Source organism: Salmo salar, chromosome ssa12 (assembly GCF_905237065.1).
Source record: "Salmo salar chromosome ssa12, Ssal_v3.1, whole genome shotgun sequence".
NCBI lineage: Eukaryota > Metazoa > Chordata > Actinopteri > Salmoniformes > Salmonidae > Salmo > Salmo salar.
The window spans coordinates 73,885,545-73,910,616 of NC_059453.1; positions in this window are offsets into that span (position 1 = coordinate 73,885,545).

The window sequence follows — 25,072 nt, forward strand, 5'->3', positions numbered from 1 at the left end:
CTAGATTTTGGGCTGTGTCATCTCCAGAATCTCCCCTCCTCAAAGTGCATGAACATTTTTTCCACCACCTCCGGAATGAGAAAACCAGGTAAGAGGGAATGAGGTGAAAACAAAGATGAATTCTGCATGAATATGAAGCCATGAGACATGAAGCTACCCTCAGGGCTAACGCTTAACATTACGTTTCCCCTATTACTATGTAACTATATGGTAATAACTTTTATAACAGCACAGTAGTTAGGTTTTGCTATTACATGGTAATAGGGTTTAGCGGTATCAGTTATTATACAATTAGAACAGGGTCTGTAAATTACACATCCACTTGCTGAAGGCTGTTCCGCATCTGTAATTATTAATGTTATTAAAAAAAAAATCCACTATGTTACTAATGTTTTGTAATTACACGTTTGAAAGTCACATGTGAATTACCATGTTAATAACTCAAACAACAATTTGATGGGAGATTTGTCCATCCTGGCATTGTGCTTTGTGCTCCCTGTACAGTAGCTGTCCTCTATGTAGCAGTTCAATTGAGATGGATGTTTTCAGCATTTAATTTGGCTCTAAATGAAGTGCGAAGGTGTCAGGCAAGTATTCAGTGTTTGAAGGAATGATCTTGATCTAAATGGCAAATTCCAAAGTTTACCAATTTGGAACTATGCTCCTTTGAGAAATGAATCACAGTTTGTTCATAGGCATATTAATTGTAATTCACATTTTAATCCCACAAAATGTTTCAGAAATGGTAACAGTCTCTTATTCTTGATTAAATTCACCACCCACCGGTTTTACACGTCTTTGAGGAAATAAAGGCCTATTGCACTTCATGATAAGTAGCACCTCTTTCAGTTCATCACTTATACAGAACACCACTAGATTAAAATACTCATGTTCCACCACACAAGAAGATCAATCACAAGAAATGTATTTTATGCAATAATTCCATTTCCTGCACAGTATGCGCTCCCCCTGCTCTGATCAACACAATTACATATTTATGTTAAGGTCTACTCAACTACAGTGCATTCCAAAAGTATTCAGACCCCTTGACCTTTTCCACATTTTGTTATGTTACAGCCTTATTCTAAAATGTATTAAATAAATAATTTCTCATCAACCTACCCCGTAATGAGAAAGCGAAAACAGGGTTTTATATACTTCTGCACATTTATAAAAATAATGAAAAAATCCTTATTTACATAACAATAAAGATCCTTTGCTATGAGACTCGAAATTGAGCTCAGGTGCATCCTGTTTCCATTGATACCCCTTGAGATGTTTCTACAACCTGATTAGAGTCCACCTTTGGTAAATTAAATTGATTGAACATGATTTGGAAAGGCACACACCTGTCTATATAAGGTCGCACAGTTGACAGTGCATGTCAGAGCAAAAACCAAGCCATGAGGTTGAAGGAATTGTCCATAGAGCTCCAACACAGGATTGTGTCGCTGAACAGATCTGGAGAAGGGCACAAAACAATTTCTGCGGCATTGAAGGTCCCCAAGAACAAAGTGGCCTACATCATTGTGAAATGAAAGAAATTTGGAACCACCAAGACTCTTCCTAGAGCTGCCCGCCCGCCAAACTGAGCAATCTGGGGAGAAGGGGCGTGACCAAGAACCCGAAGGTCACTCTGACAGAGCTCCAGAGTTCATCTGTGGAGATGGGAGAACCTTCCAGAAGGACAATCATCTCTGCAGAACTCCACTAATCAGGCTTTTATGGTGGAGTGGCCAGACGGAAGTCAATCGCCAGTAAAAGGCACATGACAGCCCGCTTGGAGTTTGCCAAAACCCACTGAAAGGACTCTCAGACCATAAGCACACAGCCAATACGATGCAGGAGTGGCTACGGGATAAGTCTCTGAATGTCCTTGAGTGGCCCAGCCAGAACGCGGACTTGAACCCGACCTAACAACATTGGAGATACCTGAAAATTGCTGCGCAGTAACACTCCCCATCCAACCGGACAGAGATTGAGAGGATCTGCAGAGAAGAATATGAGAAACTCCCCAAATACAGGAGTGCCAAGCTTGTCGCGTCATACCCAAGAAGACTTGAAGCTGTAATCACTGCCAAAGGTGCTTCAACAAAGTACTGAGTAAAGGGTCTGAATACTTATGTAAATGTGATATTTCAGTTTTATTTTATTTAATACATTTTCAAAAATGTAAAAAAAAATGTTTTTGCTTTGTTATTATGGGGTATTGTGTGTAGATTGAAGGGGGGGGGACAAATTTAATACATTTTTGAATAAGACTAACGTTACAAAACATGGAAAAGGTGAAGGGGTCTGAATACTTTCCGAATGCAATGTACATGCCAGGCTTCAATTTGCAACTTGGGGCTTCTCTTATGATTTTTAAATCTCAAATTAAGATGGAAATATGATAACAGTCAGCTGGATCATGTCTTATAGTTGTTTGTCTAGTACCCACACTGGTTATTGGGGACATGCATTGGTAGAGGGTTACTTTAAAGTACCACACCAGTGAAAATCCACTTTTTTCAGCTGAAAGACGATGCACAGATCTTAACCATGAAGTTGCACAACCATTTAAGTGAAGAAATAAAATATATATACAGTTGAAGTTGAAAGTTTACATACACCTTAGCCAAATACATTTAAACTCAGTTTTTCACAATTTAATACAAGTAAAAATTCCCTGTCATAGGTTAGTTAGGATCACCACTTTATTTTAAGAAAGTGAAATTTCTGAATAATAGTAGAGAGAATGATTTATTTCAGCTTTTATTTCTTTCATCACATTCCCAGTGGGTCAGAAGTTTACATACACTCAATTTGTATTTGGTAGCATTGCCTTTAAATTGTTTAACTTGGGTCAAACGTTTCAGGTAGCCTTCCACAAGCTTCCCACAATAAGTTGGGTGAATTTTGGCCCATTCCTCTTGACAGAGCTGGTGTAACTGAATCAGGTTTGTCGGCCTCCTTGCTCGCACACACTTTTTCAGTTCTGCCCACAAATGTTCTATAGGATTGAGGCCAGGGCTTTGTGATGGCCACTCCAATACCTTGACTTTGTTGTCCTTAAGCCATTTTGCCATAACTTTGGAAGTATGCTTTGGGTCATTGTCCATTTGGAAGACCCATTTGCGACCAAGCTTTAACTTCCTGACTGATGTCTTGAGATGTTGCTTCAATATATCCACATCATTTTCATTCCTCATGAGGCCATCTATTGCACCAGTCCCTCCTGCAGCAAAGCACCCCCAGAACATGATGCTGCCACCCCCGTGCTTCACGGTTGGGATGGTGTTCTTTGTCTTGCAAGCCTCATCCTTTTTCCTCCAAACATAACAATTGTCATTATGGCCAAACAGTTTTATTTTTGTTTCATCAGACCAGAGGACATTTCTCCAAAAAGTATGATCTTTGTCACCATGTGCAGTTGCAAACCGTAGTCTGGCTTTTTTTATGGCGATTTTGGAGCAGTGGCTTCTTCCTTGATCAGCGGCCTTTCAGGTTATGTCGATATAGGACTCGTTTTACTGTGGATATAGATACTTTTGTACCTGTTTCCTCCAGCATCTTCAGAAGGTCCTTTGCTGTTGTTCTGGGATTGATTTGCACTTTTTGCACCAAAATACGTTCTTCTCTACCAGACAGAACGCGTCTCCTTCCTGAGCGGTATGACGGCAGCGTTGTCCCATGATGTTTATACTTGCGTACTATTGTTTGTACAGATGAATGTGGTACCTTCAGTCATTTGTAAATTGCTCCCAAGGATGAACCAGACTTGTGGAGGTCTACAATTTTTGGGCTGATTTCTTTTGATGTTAAGCAAAGTGGCACTGATTTTGAAGGTGGGCCTTGAAATACATTATACAAATACTTATTTCCCTCATTAAAATCCAAATCATTTTATAACATTTTTGACATGTGTTTTTCTGGATTTTTGTTGTTGTTGTTCTGTCTCTCACTGTTCAAATAAACCTACCATTAAAATTATAGACTGATCATTTCTTTGTCAGTGGGCAAACGTACAAAATTAGCAGGGGATCAAATACTTTTTTCCCTCACTGTACATTAGCAGCAAGAGAGTTGCTAGCTAGCAAGCAGCAGTTGCTTGCTATCTATACAAGTTTGGCTAGCTAGCTACTGTATAAGCATATCTAACTGTGCGATGAAGTGTATGCATATGTAGCCCGGCAAAAGTAAACCCAGCACAGGACAAAACTAATTTGTTGTTGTTTATACTGTCAAAGCTTAAATTTCATAGGATCAGCATGAAGTAAAGTTCAATCTAAATCACAATCAAGTGAAATAAATCACAATAAAGTGAAATAAATCTGTTAAGTGCATAAAAACAATCTGAGTACAATAAGTACAAAGGGAAATGCATAAGCTTTAGTGGCTCTGCTTTCTATTTTTAAAAACTATAACAATACCCGCAAAACACCAGTCTCAACTTCAACAGCAACTCCGGGATGCTGGCCTTCTAGGCAGAGTTGCAAAGAAAAAGCCGGATCTCAAACTGGCCAATAAAAAGAAAGGATTAAGATGGGCAAAATAACAGACACTGGACAGAGGAACTCTGCCTAGAAGGTCAGTATCCCATAGTTGCCTCTTCACTGTTGACGTTGAGAATTATTTAATGAATTATTTAATGAGGACTTGTGAGGCATCTGTTTCTCAAACTAGACACTAATATACTTGTCCTATTGCTCAGTTGTGCACCGGGGCCTCCCACTCTTTTTTATATTCTGGTTAGAGACAGTTTGCGCTGTTCTGTGAAAGGAGTAGTACACAGCGTTGTACGAGAGCTTCAGTTTATTGGCAATTTCTCGCATGGAATAGCCTTCATTTCTCAGAACAAGAATAGACTGACGAGTTTCAGAAGAAAGTTCTTTGTTTCTGGCCATTTTGAGCCTGTAATCGAACCCACAAACGCTGATGCTCGAGATACTAGTTTAAAGAAGGCCAGTTTTATTGCTTCTTTAATCAGAACAACAGTTTTCAGTTGTGCTAACATAACTGCAAAAGGGTTTTCTAATAATCATTTAGCCTTTTAAAATGATAAACTTGGATTAGCTAACACAACGTGCCATTGGAACACAGGAGTGATGGTTGCTGATAATGGGCCTCTGTACGCCTATGTAGATATTCATTTTTTTTAATCTGCCGTTTCCAGCTGCAATAGTAATTTACAACATTAACAATGTCTACACTGTATTTCTGATAAATGTTATGTTATTTTAATGGACAAAATGTTTTGTTTTTCTTTCAAAAACAAGGACATTTCTAAGTGACCTCAAACTTTTGAACGGTAGCGTATTTGTTTCTTTTCCCCCCAACACCAAATACAAACATGCACATACAAAAAACAATTTACAGATGCACACAAACAATGACTACATCTCCTCTGCCCTGACCTGCATGCTCAGACCCCCATCCCTAGCGCCTGCATTATTGTTTGCCACATTGCCTTAAATGTACCAATTATTTTTTCTTCTCGCTTGCCCATGCTATTTCAATAGTTCAATTATTGTGTTCATGATGTTGGATTAATTGATTTCCAAGTTTTTATATACCCCAATATGCTATGTCTTGAAATATTCAGACAGATGGATGAAAAGTTTACATTGTAATCCCTCTGACAGCCAACTTTCTAGCTCCACACATAACTTTTGGATTTCATAGTATTCTCAGAAATCATTAATTATTTAAATCATTGTTAGTTTTACACTTAAAACATGACTCTCCCATTGTGCTGTATCATTTGTGAATTTTGTCTCTTGTATAATACATTTTATACATTCTGTTTTTAGTTATGCTAGAACTTTCCCTCCATCTTGTGCCAACATCAGTTATTTTTAAGTCTTAGTTCCAATAGTTTATATTTTTTTCTAAGAGATTGTCAGTTGGATATGCTCTCTGAAATGTTTTTTATATATATTTTCCTATGAGCATCCTTTTCTTACTCAAATAAGATTCCCTCAAGGTTGCTCTGATGTCCAAAATATTTCAAATCAAAATGTTGTGATATTTAACTTTTAAGTTGCATTTATTTTAAATTACTTTTGAATTGCTTTCATGACTAAGACAGCTCCAAAATGCAGGTGTTTCAGCCTAGCTCAGTGCTTTCTGTGGTGGTGGGGCAGCTAGCGGAAAATATATGGACTTGGGAATGCGATGAAATGGGCTGCCTTGGAGAACGATCAGCCACCAGGATAGTGGTAAGCCCTTGAGATGGAGGTAACACTGTGATAAAGTCTACAGATAGATGAGACCAGGGCCATGTGGGGATGGGCAGAGGTTGGAGCAACCCGGCCGGTCGCTGACGTGAAGACTTGCTTCACGTCAGATGGAACAGGCCGCAACAAAGGATCTCACATCCTCCATCATGTTGGGCCAACAGAATTTCCATCTCAGGAACTCCAGTGTCCGATTAAACCCGAGTTAATTTAGAGGAGTGTCCCCATTGCAGTTCTCGGGACCGGGCTGATCGCGGAACATAAAGTCTGTTAGTGGGTCTCCCGCCGGGGTCAGGGCAGGGACAGGGCATCTGCCTTCTGATTCGTGGATCCCGGGCGATAGGCTAGTGTGAAATCAAACCTGTTAAAAAACAGAGCCTACTGAAAGCCTCCCAGAGGTTGAAGAATTTGAGATGGAGAGTGGAAAAGTCTTGGTCTTCAAGGGATGCAGGAGGACACGGCGAGGCTATTCGTGGGGCTCTTAGACATTAAATCTGGCAGTCCTTACCCCAGTCTGGTAGGTGTCCCGTAGACCAGGAAATTAGTGGGTTATGTAGCGCTAGCCAGAAGTACCCTAGGATAAGGGGGTTCTCGGGAGCAGGGATCAACAAAAAACCAAGAGTCTCCGAGTGGTTCACCCCAACCTGCAGTAGAATGGGCTTGGTCTGATATTCCACCTGACCGGAGCCAATGGGGTGTCCATCGAGGGCTTGAATCTGCATAGGGATGGAACATTTCACGCAGGGGATCTGTAACTGTCTGGCGAAGTCTTGATCACTGAAATTATCTGCGGCCCCGGAGTCCACAAAGGCTTGAATCTGGTGCTGACGTTTGTCCCAGTGGAGGATTGCGGGTCATAGTTACCTCCCTGGGTAGCCTGGGTAGCCAGGAGGTAACTTCACAGCTTGTCAGGGTCTCCCCCTGTTCTGGCGAGCCCTGGCGTTTCCCGTCAGCTCTAGGCAAGTAGCACGGAGATGGCCGAGACCTCCACAGTAGAGGCTTCTGTAACGCTCCTGTGGGCTCAGATGTGTGCGTCCCAGCTGCATGGGCTCCTCAATGCTGGGTTCAGGGGGTGTGGGGTGCCCAGGAAACCAGGATACTGGGGTGGTGACAAAAAAGCGTTGTCTCACATTCTCGGAGGGAGTTGTCGATCCTGAATGCCAGCGTTATTAGGGTCGCGAGGTCCTCTCCCAGTTCCCAAGAGGCCAGTTCATCCTAGATGGAGTTAGACAAACCCTGGTGAAGAGTGGTGACCAGTGCCTCCGTGTTCCACCCACTCTCGGCGGCGAGAGTACGGAACTCAATGGTGGGCTCAGCCAGTGGTCTGGCCCCTTGGATGTTGAACTGTCTGCTGGCCGCTTCTCGTCCGCCGACTGGGTGGTAGAAGACTTGTCGCAGCTCTGCAGTGAAGGCTAATATGGAGCTGCAGGATGGTGGCTGCTGTTCCCACACCGCTGTTACCCACGCCAGTGCCTTGCCCAAGAGTAGAGAGATTATGTATGGCCCAATCAGTGTGGAAAGAGTAGGACTGTAGCTCAAACACCAAAGAGCAATGGGTGAGGAACTCCTTGTATCCTCCCGGGTGGCCGTCATACCGCTTGTGGGCTGGGATCTTAGGTTCCCGGTGCCATGTGCTGTTATAATCTCCACCCGGCACAGCCAGAAGAGGACTGGCCACCCTTCATAGCCTGGTTCCTCTCTAGGTTTCTTCCTAGGTTTGGCCTTTCTAGGGAGTTTTTCCTAGCCACCGTGTTTCTACACCTGCATTGCTTGCTGTTTGGGGTTTTAGGCTGGGTTTCTGTACATCACTTTGAGATATCAGCTGATGGAAGAAGGGCTATATAAATACATTTGATTTGATTTGATTTGAAGTTCCCTGGAGGAACTACGGTGACCTTACCGTGAAATGCTTACTTACAAGCCCTTAACCAACAGTGCAGTTCAAGAAGAGTTAAGAAAATATTTACCAAATAAACTAAAGTAAAAAATTTGAACATGTTAAATGGGGGCCTGTTCCACCCTCCTTTTCCTGTAGTCCACGATCAACTCCTTTGTGTTGCTCAAATTGAGGGAGAGGTTATTGTCCTGGCGCCACACTGCCAGTTCTCTGACCTCCTCCCTATAGGATGTCTCATCATTGTCAGTGATCAAGCTAACTACTGTTGTGTCGTCAGCAAACTTAATGATGGTGTTGGAGTCGTGTTTGGCCACACAGTCGTGGGTGAACAGGGAGTACAGGAGGGGACTAAGTACACACCCTTGAGGTGCCCCAGTGTTGAGTATCAGCGTGGCAGACAGTTGTTGACTACCCTTAACACCTGGAGGCAGCCCGTCAGGAAGTCCAGTATCCAGTAGCAGAGGAAGGTGTTAACCTGTTGGGGCTAGGGGGCAGTATTTGCACGGCCGGATAAAAAACGTACCCGATTTAATCTGGTTACTACTCCTGCCCAGTAACTAGAATATGCATATAATTATTGGCTTTGGATAGAAAACACCCTAAAGTTTCTAAAACTGTTTGAATGGTGTCTGTGAGTATAACAGAACTCATTTGGCAGGCCAAAACCTGAGAAGATTCCTTACAGGAAGTGGCCTGTCTGACCATTTCTTGCCCTCCTTGATCATCTCTAACAAATACAGGGGATCTCTGGCATGACGTGACACTTCCTACGGCTCCCATGGGCTCTCAGAAGGCGGGAAAAAGCTGAACGATGTAATTCCATCCCCAGGCTGAAACACATTAGCGCGTTTGGCAAGTGCTCTATCAGAGGGCCATTAGACTGAGGCTCGTGCATGAGGGGATAGCATGCTTTTACTTTCACTCTCTTTGTAATAAAAAACGATTTCCCAGTCAGAATATTATCGCTTTTTTACGAGAAAAATGGCATAAAAATAGATTTTAAACAGCGGTTGACATGCTTCGAAGTACGGTAATGGAATATTTAGAACTTTTTTGTCACGAAATGCGCCATGCTCGTCACCCTTATTTACCCTTTCGGATAGTGTCTTGAACGCACGAACAAAACTCCGCTATTTGGATATAACAATGGATTATTTGGGACCAAACCAACATTTGTTATTGAAGTAGAAGTCCTGGGAGTGCATTCTGATGAAGAACAGCAAAGGTAATAACATTTTTCTTATAGTAAATCTGACTTTGGTGAGTGCTAAACTTGCTGGGTGTCTAAATAGCTAGCCCTGTGATGCTGGGCTATCTACTTAGAATATTGCAAAATGTGCTTTCACCGAAAAGCTATTTTAAAATCGGACATATCGAGTGCATAGAGGAGTTCTGTATCTATAATTCTTAAAATAATTGTTATGTTTTTTGTGAACGTTTATCGTGAGTAATTTAGTAAATTCACCGGCAGTGTTCGGTCGGAATGCTAGTCACATGCTAGTCACATGCTAATGTAAAAAGCTGGTTTTTGATATAAATATGAACTTGATTGAACAAAACATGCATGTATTGTATAACATAATGTCCTAGGGTTGTCATCTGATGAAGATCATCAAAGGTTAGTGCTGCATTTAGCTGTGGTTTGGGTTTATGTGACATTATATGCTAGCTTGAAAAATGGGTGTCTGATTATTTCTGGCTGGGTACTCTGCTGACATAATCTAATGTTTTGCTTTCGTTGTAAAGCCTTTTTGAAATCGGACAGTGTGGTTAGATTAACGAGAGTCTTGTCTTTAAAATGCTGTAAAATAGTCATATGTTTGAAAAATTGAAGTTTTTGCATTTTTGAGGTATTTGAATATCGCGCCACGGGATTACACTGGCAAGTGTCCCACCTAGCCCATAGAGGTTAAGTCTCAGGGTCCATTTATATTATTATTATTTTTATTTAACCTTTATTTAACTAGGCAAGTCAGTTATGAACAAATTGTCATTTACAATGACAGCCTAGGATCAATGGGTTAACTGCCTTGTTCAGTGGCAGAACGACATATTTTTACCTTGTCAGCTCGGGGATTCGGTCTAGCAACCTATCAGTTACTGGCCCAACGCTCTAACCACTAGGCTACCTGCCGTCCTTAGCTTAGTTATGAGCTTTGTGGGCACTATGGTGTTGAACGCTGAGCAATAGTCATTTAGGCAGGTTACCTTCGCTTCCTTGGGCATAGGGACTATGGTGGTCTGCTAGAAACATGTAGGTATTACAGACTCGGTCAGGGACATGTTGAAAATGTCGGTGAAGACACTTGCCAGTTGGTCCGCGCATGCTTTGAGTACACGTCCTGGTAATCCGTCTGGCCCCGCTTCTTTGTGAATGTTGACCTGTTTAAAGGTCTTGCTCACATCGGCTACTGAAAGCTTTATCACACAGTCATCCAGAACAGCTGGTGCTCTCATCCATGCTTCAGTGTTGCTTGCCTCGAAGCGAGCATAAAAGGCATTTAGCTCATCTGGTAGGCTCGTGTCACAGGGCAGCTCTTGTCTGGGTTTCCCTTTGTAGTCCGTAATAGTTTTCAAGCCCTGCCACATCCGACGAGCGTCAGAGCCGGTGTAGTAGGATTCAATCTTAATCCTGTGTTGACGCTTTGCTTGTTTGATGGTTCGTCTGAGTGCGTAGTAGGATTTCTTATAAGCATCCAGTTTAGTGTCCCGCTCTTTGAAAGCGGCAGCTCTAGCCTTTAGCTCGATGGGGATGTTGCCTGTAATCCATGGCTTCTGGTTCGGATATGTACATACAGTCACTGTGGGGATGACGTTGTCGATGCACTTATTGATGAAGCCAATGACTGAGTTGGTATACGCCTCAATGCCATTGGATGAATCCCTGAACATATTCCAACCTGTGCTAGTAAAACAGTCCTGTAGCGTAGCATCCGCGTCATCTTACCACTTCCATATTGAGCGAGTCACTGGTACTTCCTGCTTTCGTTTTTGCTTATAAGCAGGAATCAGGAGGATAGAATTATGGTCAGATTTGACAAATGGAGAGTGGTGGAGAGCTTTGTATGGATCTCTGTGTGTGGAGTAAAGGTGGTCTATAGTTTTTTTCCTCTGGTTGCACATGTGACATGCTGGTAAAATTTTGGTAAAACTGATTTAAATTTGCCTGCATTAACTTCTATGGGCTAGGTGGGACGCAGCCAGTGAAATATCAGGGCGGCAAATTCAAAAACAACAAAATGTCATAATTCAACTTTCTCAAACATAGAACTATTTTACACCTTTTTAACCTCTTACATCTAGACGTTCCGCTAGCGGAACACCTGCTCCAATATCCAATGATAGGCGTGATGCGAATTACAAATTCCTCAAAAATACAAAAACTTCCATTTTTCAAACATATGACTATTTCACAGCATTTTAAAGACAAGACTCTCCTTTATCTAACCACACTGTCCGATTTCAAAAAGGCTTTACAGCGAAAGCAAAACATTAGATTGTCAGCAGAGTACCAAGCCAGAAATAATCAGACACCCATTTTTCAAGCTAGCATATAATGTCACAAAAACCCAGAAGACAGCTAAATGCAGCACTAACCTTTGATGATCTTCATCAGATGACACACCTAGGACATTATGTTATAAAATACATGCATGTTTTGTTCAATCAAGTTCATATTTATATAAAAAAACAGCTGCTTACATTAGCATGTGACGTTCAGAACTAGCATACCCCCCGCAAACTTCCGGGGAATTTGCTAACAATTTACTAAATTACTCACGATAAACGTTCACAAAAAGCATAACAATTATTGCACTCGATATGTCCGATTTTAAAATAGCTTTTTGGTGAAAGCACATTTTGCAATATTCTAAGTACGTAGCCCAGCCATCACGGGCTAGCTATTTAGACACCCGGCAAGTTTAGCACTCACCAATATCAGATTTACTATTATAAAAGTTTGATTACCTTTTGTTGTCTTCGTCAGAATGCACTCCCAGGACTGCTACTTCAATAACAAATGTTGGTTTGGTGCAAAATAATCCATCGTTATATCCGAATAGCGGCGTTTTGTTCGTGCGTCCCAGACACTATCCGAAATGGTAAATCAGGGTCGTGCGCATGGCACAATTCGTGACAAAAAAAATCTAAATATTCCCTTACCGTACTTCGAAGCATGTCAACCGCTGTTTAAAATCCATTTTTATGCCATTTTTCTTGTAAAAAAGCGATAATATTCCGACCGGGAATGTCCATTTAGCTAAACAGAGGAAAGAAAACAAAGCTTTCGGTCGACGCGGGCACAAGCCTGAGTCTCACAGTACTGTAACCAGCCACTACCCAAACGCGCTACTTTTTTTCAGCCAGAGCCTGCAAAGCCACGATTCAGCGTTTTGCCGCCTTCTGAGAGTCTATGGCAGCCGTAGGAAGTGTCACGGGACAGCTAAGATCCTCACTCTTCAATAAACAGAGACAAGAAGAACGACACCTTGTCAGACAGGCCACTTCCTGCATGAAATCTTCTCAGGTTTTTGCCTGCCATATGAGTTATGTTATACTCACAGACACCATTCAAACAGTTTTAGAAACTTTAGGGTGTTTTCTATCCAAAGCCAATAATTATATGCATGTTCTAGTTACTGGGCAGGAGTAGTAACCAGATTAAATTGGGTAAATTTTTTATCCAGCCGTGAAAATACTGTCCCCTAGCCATAACAGGTTAAAGATACACTTCTCCTTGATGTAACCACATTGTCCGATTTCAAAAAGGCATTACAGCGAAAGCAAAACATTAGATTATGTTAGGAGAGTAGATAGACAAAAATAATCACACAGCCATTTTCCAAGCAAGGACATGTGTCAATAAAACCCAAAACACAGCGAAATGAAGCACTAACCTTTGACGATCTTCATCAGATGACACTCCTAGGACATTATGTTACACAATACATGTATGTTTTGTTCGATAAAGTTCATATTTATATCCAAAAACAGCATTTTAGATTGGCGCATGATGTTCAGAAAATGTATTCCCACCAAAATGTCCGGTGAATGTGCACATCAATTTACACAAATACTCATCATAAACGTTGACAAAATATATAACAATTATTTAAAGAATTATAGATAGACTACCCCTGGATGCAACCGCTGTGTCAGATTTTAAAATAGCTTTACGGAGAAAGCACATTTTTCAATATTCTGAGTACATAGCTCAGCCATCACGGTGAGCTATTCAGACACCCGCCAAGTTCGGGGCAACCTAAACTCAGAATTAGTATTAGAAATATTATCTTACCTTTGCTGATCTTCGTCAGAATGCACTCCCAGGACTGCTACTTCCACAAGAAATGTTGTTTTTGTTCGAAATAATCCATATTTATGTACTTTTGTAATAGTAAATCGGAGTTTGATCAGGGCTAAACTTGGTCGGTGTCTAAATGGCTAGCCGTGATGGCTGGGCTATCTACTGAGAATATTGCAAAATGTGCTTTTACCGAAAAGCTATTTTAAAATCGGACATATCGAGTGCATAGAGGAGTTCTGTATCTATAATTCTTAAAATAATTGTTATGTTTTTTGTGAACGTTTATCGTGAGTAATTTAGTAAATTCACCGGATGTTTGCGGGGGGTATGCTAGTTCTTAACGTCACATGCTAATGTAAAAAAGCTGGTTTTTGATATAAATATGAACTTGATTGAACAAAACATGCATGCATTGTATAACATAATGTCCTAGGGTTGTCATCTGATGAAGATCATCAAAGGTTAGTGCTGCATTTAGCTGTGGTTTTGTTTTTTGTGACATTATATGCTAGCTTGAAAAATGGGTGTCTGATTATTTCTGGCTGGGTACTCTGCTGACATAATCTAATGTTTTGCTTTCGTTGTAAAGCCTTTTTGAAATCGGACAGTGTGGTTAGATTAACGAGAGTCTTGTCTTTAAAATGCTGTAAAATAGTCATATGTTTCAAAAAATTGAAGTTTTCGGATTTTAGAGGAATTTGTATTTCGCTCCACGCCCATCATTGGATATTGGAGCAGGTGTTCCGCTAGTGGAACGTCTAGATGTAAGAGGCTAAGTACGGTCATGGAACATTTTGACTTTTCGTCTCTCGTTCCGCGCTCGCATGTTATGCCTTTGGATATCCTCTTGAGGACCCCTTCGAGATACAATCCCGCTAAAGGGATTGGTTGGACATCAACCAGTGAGATAGCACGGCACGAAATTCAAATTAAAAAAAAATCTCAAAATTACAATTCAAGTATTATACGGCATTTTAAAGATACTCTACTCGTTAATCCAATCACATTGTCCGATTTCAAAAAGGCTTTACGGTGAAAGCAAAACATTAGATTATTTTAGCATAGCACCTTAGCAAAAAAAATTGCAATTTTCCAAGCACGGATAGCCATCACAAAACCAGATATACAGCTAAAATTAAGCACTAACCTTTGACAATCTTCATCAGATGACACTCCTAGGACATCATGTTAGACAATACATGCATTTTTTGTTCGATCAACTTTATATTTATATCCAAAAACCCAATTTTTACATTGGCGCGTGACGTTCACAAAATGTTTTCTCCCCATAACTTCTGGTGAATAGGCACATTTAATTTACAGAAGAACTCATAAATGTTGACAAAATTTATAACAATTATTTAAAGAATTAGAGATAATCTACTCCTTTATGCAACCACTTTGTCAGATTTCAAAATAATTCTACGGACAAAGCACATTGTTCAATATTCTGAGTACAGAACTTAGCCTTCAATGCTAAGCTATACAGTTAGCCTACAACCACGGCGTCGGCAAATCTCTAAAGATATGTTTGAAATATTTACTTACCTTTGCTGATCTTCGGCGGAATGCACACGGATGGGCACCCACTTCCACAAGAAATGTTCATTTGTTCTGCAAAATCCATCATTTATGTCCAAATACGTCCGTTTTGTTGACCCATCCAGAACACTTTACAATGCCATGTGGCGTGGACGCAAATCCATAGACGAAATGTTCAAAGTTCCATTACCGTTTGTAGAAACACATCAAACGATGTTTACAATCAATCCTTTAGGGTATTTTTTTAACATAAAATTGCGATAATTTTACAACCGGGCAATAGGTATTCATCCCAGAAGAAAAATAAAAAAACAACAAAGTCACATGCATGCGCATCATAAGACACCTGTCCTCAGACTGGCCAGTGATTGACTGGGCCACAATTTTCTGCCCGGTAACAGGTGACGGATGAAACCAGTTCCTAAAGATTGTTGACAGCCAATGGTCGAGTTAGGCGGTGCAACGTAAATCCTATGTCACTGTAGTTTTTCAAGGGATTCAAAAGAAAAATTTCATTTCTAATTTCTCCCACTTCCTGATTCAATTTTTCTCCGATTTCTTTGCCTGCCATATGAGTTCTGTTATACTCACAGACACCATTCAAACCGTTTTAGAGACTTCAGAGTGTTTTCTATCCAAATCTACTAATAATACGCATATTCTATTTTCTGGGCCAGAGTAGTAACCTGTTTAAATTGGGTACGTTTTTCATCCGGCCGTGAAAATACTGCCCCCTAGCCCAGACAGGTTAAAGTCCCCAGCCACTAGGTGTACTGCTTCTGGATGAGCATTTTCTTGTTTGCTTATGGCCTCATAGAGTTGGTTGAGTGTGGTCTTAGTGCCAGCATCGGTCTGTGGAGGCAAATAGATGGCTATGAATAATATAGATGAGAATTCTCTTGGTAGATAGTGTGGTCTACAGCTTATCATAAGGTACTCTACCAATACCTCTAGCAATACCTCGATACTTTTTTAATATTAGACATCATGCACCAGCTGTTATTGACAAATAGACACACACCCTATTTGTGCTTGGTGCGTCTTGTCTCTGAGCCAGGTAGCAATAGTTCGCAGTACACATAAAAGGTTCTAAGCCTTGCTCTGTCCCACCCAGGTCAACTGCATATCCCTGGAAAGCTTATCTCGTTGGCTACAAGACTGTCAAGGTGCCATAGTAACCAATTCCCTGTGAAATGGATGTCTACAGCATATAAGCAGGCATCATCATATTTTTAATACGCAAATATATAGTCACTCAGTGGACATTCGATGTTGCCATTAAGTCATACATCATCAGATAACAATAGGCTAGATTTGTTCCTACCAACCTAAGGATTGATTTGATACCCCTCATGTATCTATAGCTCAAACACAGACCAGATCTAGGCTTACCTTGTAAGATGTTTGCTGTTTGGTGAAAACATTGTGTAAAATAAACATTTTGACTCTCGTGGCTGGTGATCAATAACGGTAGGTCACAGACAGACAAATAAGACACCCTCATGATCTGTGGAATCCTGACTTTCCGTGTGTATCAACATATTCCATGTCTATTTTGTTTATGTTTCACAACGCTAACCGGAACGTAGCAGCCATCTTGAAATTAGGTCTTCGGCTCGGCCTAGCATCACTACTCTGGACGGTTCTGACCTAGAATACGTGGAAAACTACAAATACCTAGGTGTCTGGCTAGACTGTAAACTCTCCTCCCAGACTCATATCAAACATCTCCAAAATTAAATCTAGAATCGGCTTTCTATTTCGCAACAAAGCCTCCTTCACTCACGCCGCCAAACTTATCCTAGTAAAACTGACTATCCTACCGATCCTCGACTTTGGCGATGTCATCTAGAAAATACCTTCCAATACTCTACTCAGCAAATTGGATGTAGTCTATCACAGTGCCATCTGTTTTGTTACCAAAGCACCTTAAACCACCCACCACTGCGACCTGTATTCTCTAGTCGGCTGGCCCTCGCTACATATTCGTCGCCAGACCCACTGGCTCCAGGTCATCTATACGTCTATGCTAGGTAAAACTCTGCCTTATCTCAGCTCACTGGTCACGATAACAACACCCACCCGTAGCACGCGCTCCAGCAGGTATATCTCACTGGTCATCTCCAAAGCCAACACCTCCTTTGGCCGCCTTTCCTTCCAGTTCTCTGCTGCCATTGACTGGAACGAATTGCAAAAATCGCTGAAGCTGGAGACTTACATTTCCCTCACTAACTTTAAACATCAGCTATCTGAGCAGCTAACCGATCGCTGCAGCTGTACATAGTCCATCTGTAAATAGCCCACCCAATCTACCTACCTCATCCCCATATTGTTTTTATTTACTTTGCTGCGCTTTTGCACACCAGTATCACTACTTACACACCACCATCTGCTCATCATCATCTGCTCATCTATCACTCCAGTGTTAATCTGCTAAATTGTAATTACTTTGCTACTATGGCCTATTTATTGCCTTACCTCCTCATGCCATTTGCACACACTGTATATAGACTTTCTTTTTTTCTATTGTGTTATTGACTGTACGCTTGTTTACTCCATGTGTAACTCTGTGTTGTTGTTTCTGTCACACCGCTTTGCTTTATCTTGACCAGGTCGCAGTTGTAAATGAGAACTTGTTCTCAACTAGCTTACCTGGTTAAATAAAGGTGAAATAAAAAATAAAAAAATAAGTTTGAATGCCCATATATGGTAGTAAGTCACACCAAAGATTTTAAGGCGCCGATCAATAGCCAAGATACTCAGCTTTCCGCAGACACCCATTTTTTTGCAGATAGGGGCTACTGTTCTCATACCAGACTGAATTGAATAAAAACAATATGATAGGGTCCCCAAATATGGGGACTTTACATTTAAGAGGTAAGTCAGCCACATCAGCTATGTTGTTTAAAAAGGCAGTAAAAGAGGCTGAATGAACTGTTTCGCTGCCAGACAAGGCTCTGCTGATAGCCAGGTGTAGCGGTGGTAAGGATTCACTCCATGGTGCTGAAAAGAAAGCCCTGCTGTTGGGACAGGTTTATGTAGGCCCTAACAGTTTGTGGGCACCATTTGTCACCGTTATAGTGCAATTAATGTATTGTTTAGTGTTGTGTTGTGTTGTGTTGTGTTGTGTAGTGGCTTTGCTGGTATGCATCTTGAAAAAAAATATTTTTGAGTATGCCGCACCAAGCTTTTACATGCTAAAATCGCCGCTGCAGGAGATCATCTGCAAATAGGTTTTGTTTTTATTCATGTTTACCAATACTGATACATGTTACATTTGGGTCCTGTCTAATTCTTTCTGCAAGCGACTCAATTGCCAGTGCAAACAGGAGGGGAGAGAGGGGACTTCCATGTCTTGTGCCCCTTTCTAAAGCAGTTTCATCAGATAATGTATTATTTGTGTATATTTTTGCTTAAAGACGTGCTGTATACAATATGGTTTATTACATTGAATATTTCAGCTGGAAAGTTAAAAGCTTCCAAAGTTCTGAATTGAAAAAGACATTCAAGATGGTTTAAAGACTTTTTGGCATCAACAGACATTACTGATAAATCTATATCTTGTTTTTTGTGTATTGTATTAAACTGAAACATGTTCTTGTATTTGTTTGTAAGTGTCTATTTTTAATAAACCCTGTCTGATTGATATGTTTCAAGTATGGTAAGACATTTGCCTTTATATTGCTTATAAGCTTTGTTATTATTTTATTGTCATAATTTATTAAACTTATGGGTCTATAATCAGAATGGGACTCTCCAGATTTTCCTGTTTTTAATATAACTGAAATAACAGTTTAATACATGAAACAAGGATGTAATGAATTGAGTGATGTGTGTTGTCATTTGTGTAAATCGTGGGGCTACTTTGTCCCAAAATGTTGAATAGAATTCTTTGGGAAAGCCATCCATTCCTGGTGTTTTTTTCTGTACAAATGTTTTAACACCAGTATACCACCCTGCATCCCACTGCTGGCTTGCTTCTGAAGCTAAGCAGGGTTGGTCCTGGTTGGTCCCTGGATGGGAGACCAGATGTTGCTGGAAGTGGTGTTAGAAGGCCAGTAGGATGCCCCCTTTCCTCTGACCCCCCCCCCAAAAAAATACATTTTTTTTATCCCAATGCCCCAAGGCAGTGATTGGGGGACATTGCCCTGTGTAGGGGGCTGTCTTTCAGATGGGACGTTAAACGGGTGTCCTGACTCTCTGTGGTCACTCAAGATCCCATGGACCTTATCGTAAGAGTAGGGGTGTTAACCCCGTTGTCCTGGCTAAATTCCCAATCTGGCCCTCATACCATCCCTGTCACCTAATCATCCCCAGTTTACAATTGGCTCATTCATCCCCCCTCCTCTCCCCTGTAACTATTCCCCAGGTTGTTGCTGTAAATGAGAATGTGTTCTCAGTCAACATACCTGGTTAAATAAAAAAAACAGTATCTAATATTTTCTTCTTTGGTGATCTCTGTTTTTAGTGTTAATTTTTTTGTCAGCTGATAATTGCTTCAGAGTAGTTGAGTTTTTTGAAGGCTATAGGATCTGTCCAACTGTTGTTTAATTATCTTTCTCTCCCCCTCAGAAAATGCTAATCATATCCTAAATTGACCCCAGTTTCATCCATCATTGATTGTCCATCCCTATAAATCCCTCCACCACCTAGGTGAAGTACAGTAGAGGATGTCAGGACAACAAGGCTGGACAATCAAGGGTGGCTTGACCGGGTGGTTGATGTACACAGGGTGAGTAACAATCTGACAGCATTGTCTTGACTGTATACAGAGAGAGAATCCCTGGCTGATTCTCAGTTCTCTCGGCTAAACTGAGAACAGCAAAATGATATAACATAATGACAAATTCAACAACCAACAGTTGAAGTCGGAAGTTTACATACACTTACGTTGGAGTCATTAAAACACGTTTTTCAACCACTCCACAAATTTCTTGTTAACAAACTGTAGTTTTGGCAAGTCGGTTAGGACATCTGCTTTGTGCATGACACAAGTAATTTTTCCAACAGTTGTTTACAGACAGATTATTTCACTTATAATTCACTGTATCACAATTCCAGTGGGTCAGAAGTTTACATACACTAAGTTGACTGTGCCTTTAAACATCTTGGAAAATTCCCCAAAATGATGTCATGGCTTTAGAAGCTTCTGATAGGCTAATTTACATAATTTGAGTCAATTGGAGGTGTACCTGTGGATGTATTTCAAGGCCTACTTTCAAACTCAGTGCCACTTTGCTTGACATCATGGGAAAATCAAAAGGAAATCAGCCAAGACCTCAGAAAAGAAATTGTAGATCTCCACAAGTCTGGTTCATCCTTGGAAGCAATTTCCAAACGCATGAAGGTACCACGTTCATCTGTACAAACAATAGTACGCAAGTATAAACGCCATGGGACAATGCAGCCGTCATACCGCTCAGGAAGGAGACGCGTTCTGTCTCCTAGAGATGAACGTACTTTGTTGCGAAAAGTGCAAATCAATCCCAGAACAACAGCAAAGGACCTTGTGAAGATGCCGAAGGAAACAGGTACAAAAGTATTTATATCCACAGTAAAACGATTCCTATATCGACATAACCTGAAAGGCCGCTCAGCAAAGGAAGAAGCCACTGCTCCAAATCCGCCATAAAAAAAAGCCAGACTACGGTTTGGAACTGCACATGAGGACAAAGATTGTACTTTTTGGGGAAATGTCCTCTGGTCTGATGAAACAAAAATAGAACTGTTTGGCCATAATGACCATCGTTATGTTTGGAGGAAAATGGGGGAGGCTTGCAAGATGAAGAGCACCATCCCAACCCATGAAACACAGGGGTGGCAGCATCATGTTGTGGGGGGTGCTTTTCTGCAGGGGGGACTGGTGCACTTCACAAAATAGATGGCATCATGAGGGATGAAAATTATGTGGATATATTGAAGCAACATCTCAAGACATCAGTCAGAAGTTAAAGCTTGGTCGCAAATGGGTCTTCCAAATGGACAATGACCCCAAGCATACTTCTCAAAGTTGTGGAAAAATGGCTTAAGGACAACGAAGTCAGGTATTGGAGTGGCCATCACAAAGCCATTACCTCAATCCCATAGAAAATGTATGGGCAGAACTGAAAAAGTGTGTGCGAGCAAGGAGGCCTACAAACCTGACTCAGTCACACCAGCTCTGTCAGAGGAATGGGACAAAATTCACCCAACTTATTGTGGGAAACTTGTTGAAGGCTACCCGAAACGTTTGACAAAAGTTAAACAATTTAAAGGCAATGCTACTGTAATACCCTTTTTAGAACCAAGTATTTCGTTTATTTGCTATAATTATTTGGTAATGTTTAAGTGAATAGGTTGGTTTACTTTTAAGTTTAAGTTTTGACCAATAAGGTTGCCTGTTAAGCTGTGGCCAATGGGAGAGTTGACCTGGTTAACGGGAGACCTGGGAAAGAAATAGAGGTAGAGAGACGTTTTGAGAAGGATGGACATTACATTATGACCGTTGGTGAAGAAGAATTATAAAAGAAGACGATAAAAAATATAACAAAACCCGTACCTACCTTGTTTTGAAGGGAAATACAGATTTGATTTTATAAGAGAGTTGTTATAATTTTGTTAAGAAAGACTTAGTAAAGACTGAAGCTACCGTCTCATCGTGGAGGTATTTGACAGCCTTGAGGTTAGTCTAGCATTGTGTGACACCGAGAGAGAATTGTTTGGGAAAGATTAACGAGTTCATGTTCCCATGGGATATCGGTTACTGCTAAAGAGTTCTGTCTGCATTGATAGCTGTGCTTGCTGTGGATCTTGTGAGGAAACCTGCACGGTACTGCCATACTTCGCTGAGGGAATATCTATGAGTAGTGAGTAACCACAACGTTGGGGTGCTTCGGGACTTCATGTGGGTCATCATTTTTTTTTGAGCTCCAACGTGCGCCAAAGGGTTAAGCAAGCTCGAAATAATTTGGACATGGGTTAGGCATGACTCATTGGGGTTTATTATTTTTATTTATTTTGATGTGGTGCTTTGAAAATGTAATAATACACATCTTGAACCTTATGTATGTTGCCTTGGTAGAGTCGTTTACTGTTTCAATTTCATTTAATGCATGGGAAAGCATATCCTTATACAATAACAAAAATCTATAATCATTCTATCTGAAGTTAATACCCTAGTTGTCATCACCTTAGATAGTTTACAATAGGGTTTCTATTTGGAGATGTCAGGAATTGTGAAAAACTGAGTTTAAATGTATTTGGCTAAGGTGTATGTAAAGTTCCGACTTCAACTGTATGTGTTTCATGTGTCTTACAGGACCGAGGATTCCCCAGGCTGAGTGATCCAGACCATGAAATGGCTGAGCCAGCCATGATACTGTTATATCGAGAAAACGGTGAGATGTGACTACAGTGTAAAAAAATATATCCCAAAATGGGTCCATGTTTTGTTGTGTTTATCATTCAATGCCCGTTCTGATAATGTTTACACAACCAACTACAATTACAATCTGAGCAAACAATGAAATGGAAAATAAATGATTACTATATGTCGTGTCTTTGCTATGCCGGATTAAGTGATATGACATGCTATTCTATAAAATCATTTCTCTGTAATTAATATTACCTGATTGAACTAATCATGTAAATGTAATTAACTAGAAAGTCGGGGCACTACGAAATAATATTTATAGAGCTGTTATCTTCCGAATAAACTCTTAAAGACCTGGTAATCTTTTACCTCAATAGCAGTCAATTCTTAATCGTCACCTTATTCAGTCTCATCTGAAGTCGTAGAATTCTTGGTTATCTTCACGAACCCTGGCTAACAAGTTGAATCAGCAATACAACATTTGGTTTAATTATGTATTTAATAAATACCTAAACAATCACACAGAATTACACAGGATGGGTCATACATTGATTACTAATTATGTCATAAAAGAAAATGTCCCTAGTGGACGGAACCGATATGACGGCTGGTTACACAAAGAAAGGGGGTTGGGTTTTGAATGAAAGCGTGGGAAGACTGAGAAACAAAGGAATAAGGGTCTCTGATCGGACCTTGTGAAGCTATGCTATCATAAATACAGAATCTTATGCATTCTAAATAACCACCCATTTGCAAAAGGAAAATGCAAGAAATATTTACTCTGAGCGGTGCTTCAATAGGTTGGTCATAGATGGAAGGCCGTGTTGCCCAACAGATCTCCCTTGTCCTTTGAAAAATATGTCTTGTGGTAGAACGGATACGTTGTCGTGTGTTTTGTAGAAGAGATACTTTGTCCGTCCTTTCCTAGCCCATGTTTACAGCTGCTGTTGCTCACTCAACGGCTAGGAGGTATCACTTCTTTAGTGAATAAGAGTTCAAAGTTCATACCAAGTTGTGTTTAATTTTTGTAAAGGGCTTATGTAGTAGGGAGAGAAGGGCGTGTTTCATAGTTCACAACCAACGTCTTTTCACATGGGCCACTGAGTTGAGCCTAGTTCACTTATGAAAACCAATTCTCTCATTTAAAAGCTAAAATTACATTTCATCTGTTCACAAATAGTTTAATATTTAAACGTTTAAATTGCACAACAATTCCATGTGAATCTGATAACTATAATGTGTCGACTTTCCAAGATACTGTAAGATGTTTATTGATATGCGCAATGTATTTGGTACAGAATATTAATTATGCTTTGACCAAGTGACAGCCTTATTCTAAGGGAACAATGTGCAAGAACAATGTTCCTGAAGTTGGCCTATTGTCATACGTCGGTGTTTGGAGGGTGGAACTAAACAAGCATTTCCGCTCTAGGACTAGAATGACATGGAAATAGGGGTGGCAACATCCTCTGGAGGGGTCCTTTAAGGGGAATTTAGATATTGTAGATATTCAACCTTCATAGTATGATCTGTAGTGCTCAAACTATTGTCAAACTGAAACATTGCTTTGTAGTGTCAACAGCAACTCTGTCAACATGCAATAATTATATTCAACATCCTCAGCCAATTAGCAGATGATAATGTTGCATGTTGCATGTTACAATTGACTAAATGCAACTGACAGGCCAGATTAAGATCTCCAGATCATCTGGGGGGACTATACTATTCTGTTGAAGGAAATAGCTTTCTCATAATGTGTTTTTTCCAGGCATTCACAAGGAGATAGTACATTTCAGAATGTTCCATGTGGTTTTTCTCCTTCTCTAAAGTAATCAGGGAGATTGCAGCTTCACCACACCTCCACCATTCACCATCTAAAATATTCAACAACTGGGCGTCTGGAGGGACGAGGAATCGAAATGTGTGAAAGCGTAATGTGGTTAGGAGAAATTATGGAGGAGAAATCATATCCTGGTTCTGCTTTCAATGTAGGAAACACCCGTGGGACGTATGAATAAGGAAATGTGGTGATTGCTGCTAGTTTTTTCCAGTTTCCACCGTAGTGTACGTTGATAAATAGTAAAAAAAATAATCCCTGAATGGCAGGCCGGGCAATTTACATTTCAAGGTGTTAATAACTTTCCAGCAGTTAGGGCTGAAGCTAAGAGCGCTGGGATTATAGAGACATTCAGACGGCACTCTTCAATTTAACTTGATCTGTTTCCCTATAGACGTGCACGAATGTCTCACATTTGGCTTCCTAAGCATGTAGCTTATAGTGCTTGTTTGTTTTTTAAAAAGTCACTGAACATGTCGGTTGATGAGATTTCAGTCTTGGAGTTGTTTTTCAAATCAAATCAAATCACATTTTATTGGTAACATACACATATTTAGCAGATGCTTTTTTGGGTACAGGAACAATGGTGGACAGCAGACTGGGATCGGGAGAGATTGAATATGTCTGTAAACACTCCAGCCAGCTGGTCTGCGCATACTCTGAGGACGCGGTTAGGGATGCCGTCTGGGCCGGCAGCATTGCGAGGGTTAACACATTTAAATGTTTTACTCACGTCGGCCATGGAGAACGAGAGCTCACAGTCCTTGGGAGCGGGCCACGTCGGTGGCACTGTCTTATCCTCAAAGCGGGCGAAGAAGGTGTTTAGCTTGTCTGGTAGCAAGACGGCGGTGTCCGCGACGTGGCTGGTTTTCCCTTTGTAATCTGTGATTGTCTGTAGACCCTGCCACTTACATCTCGA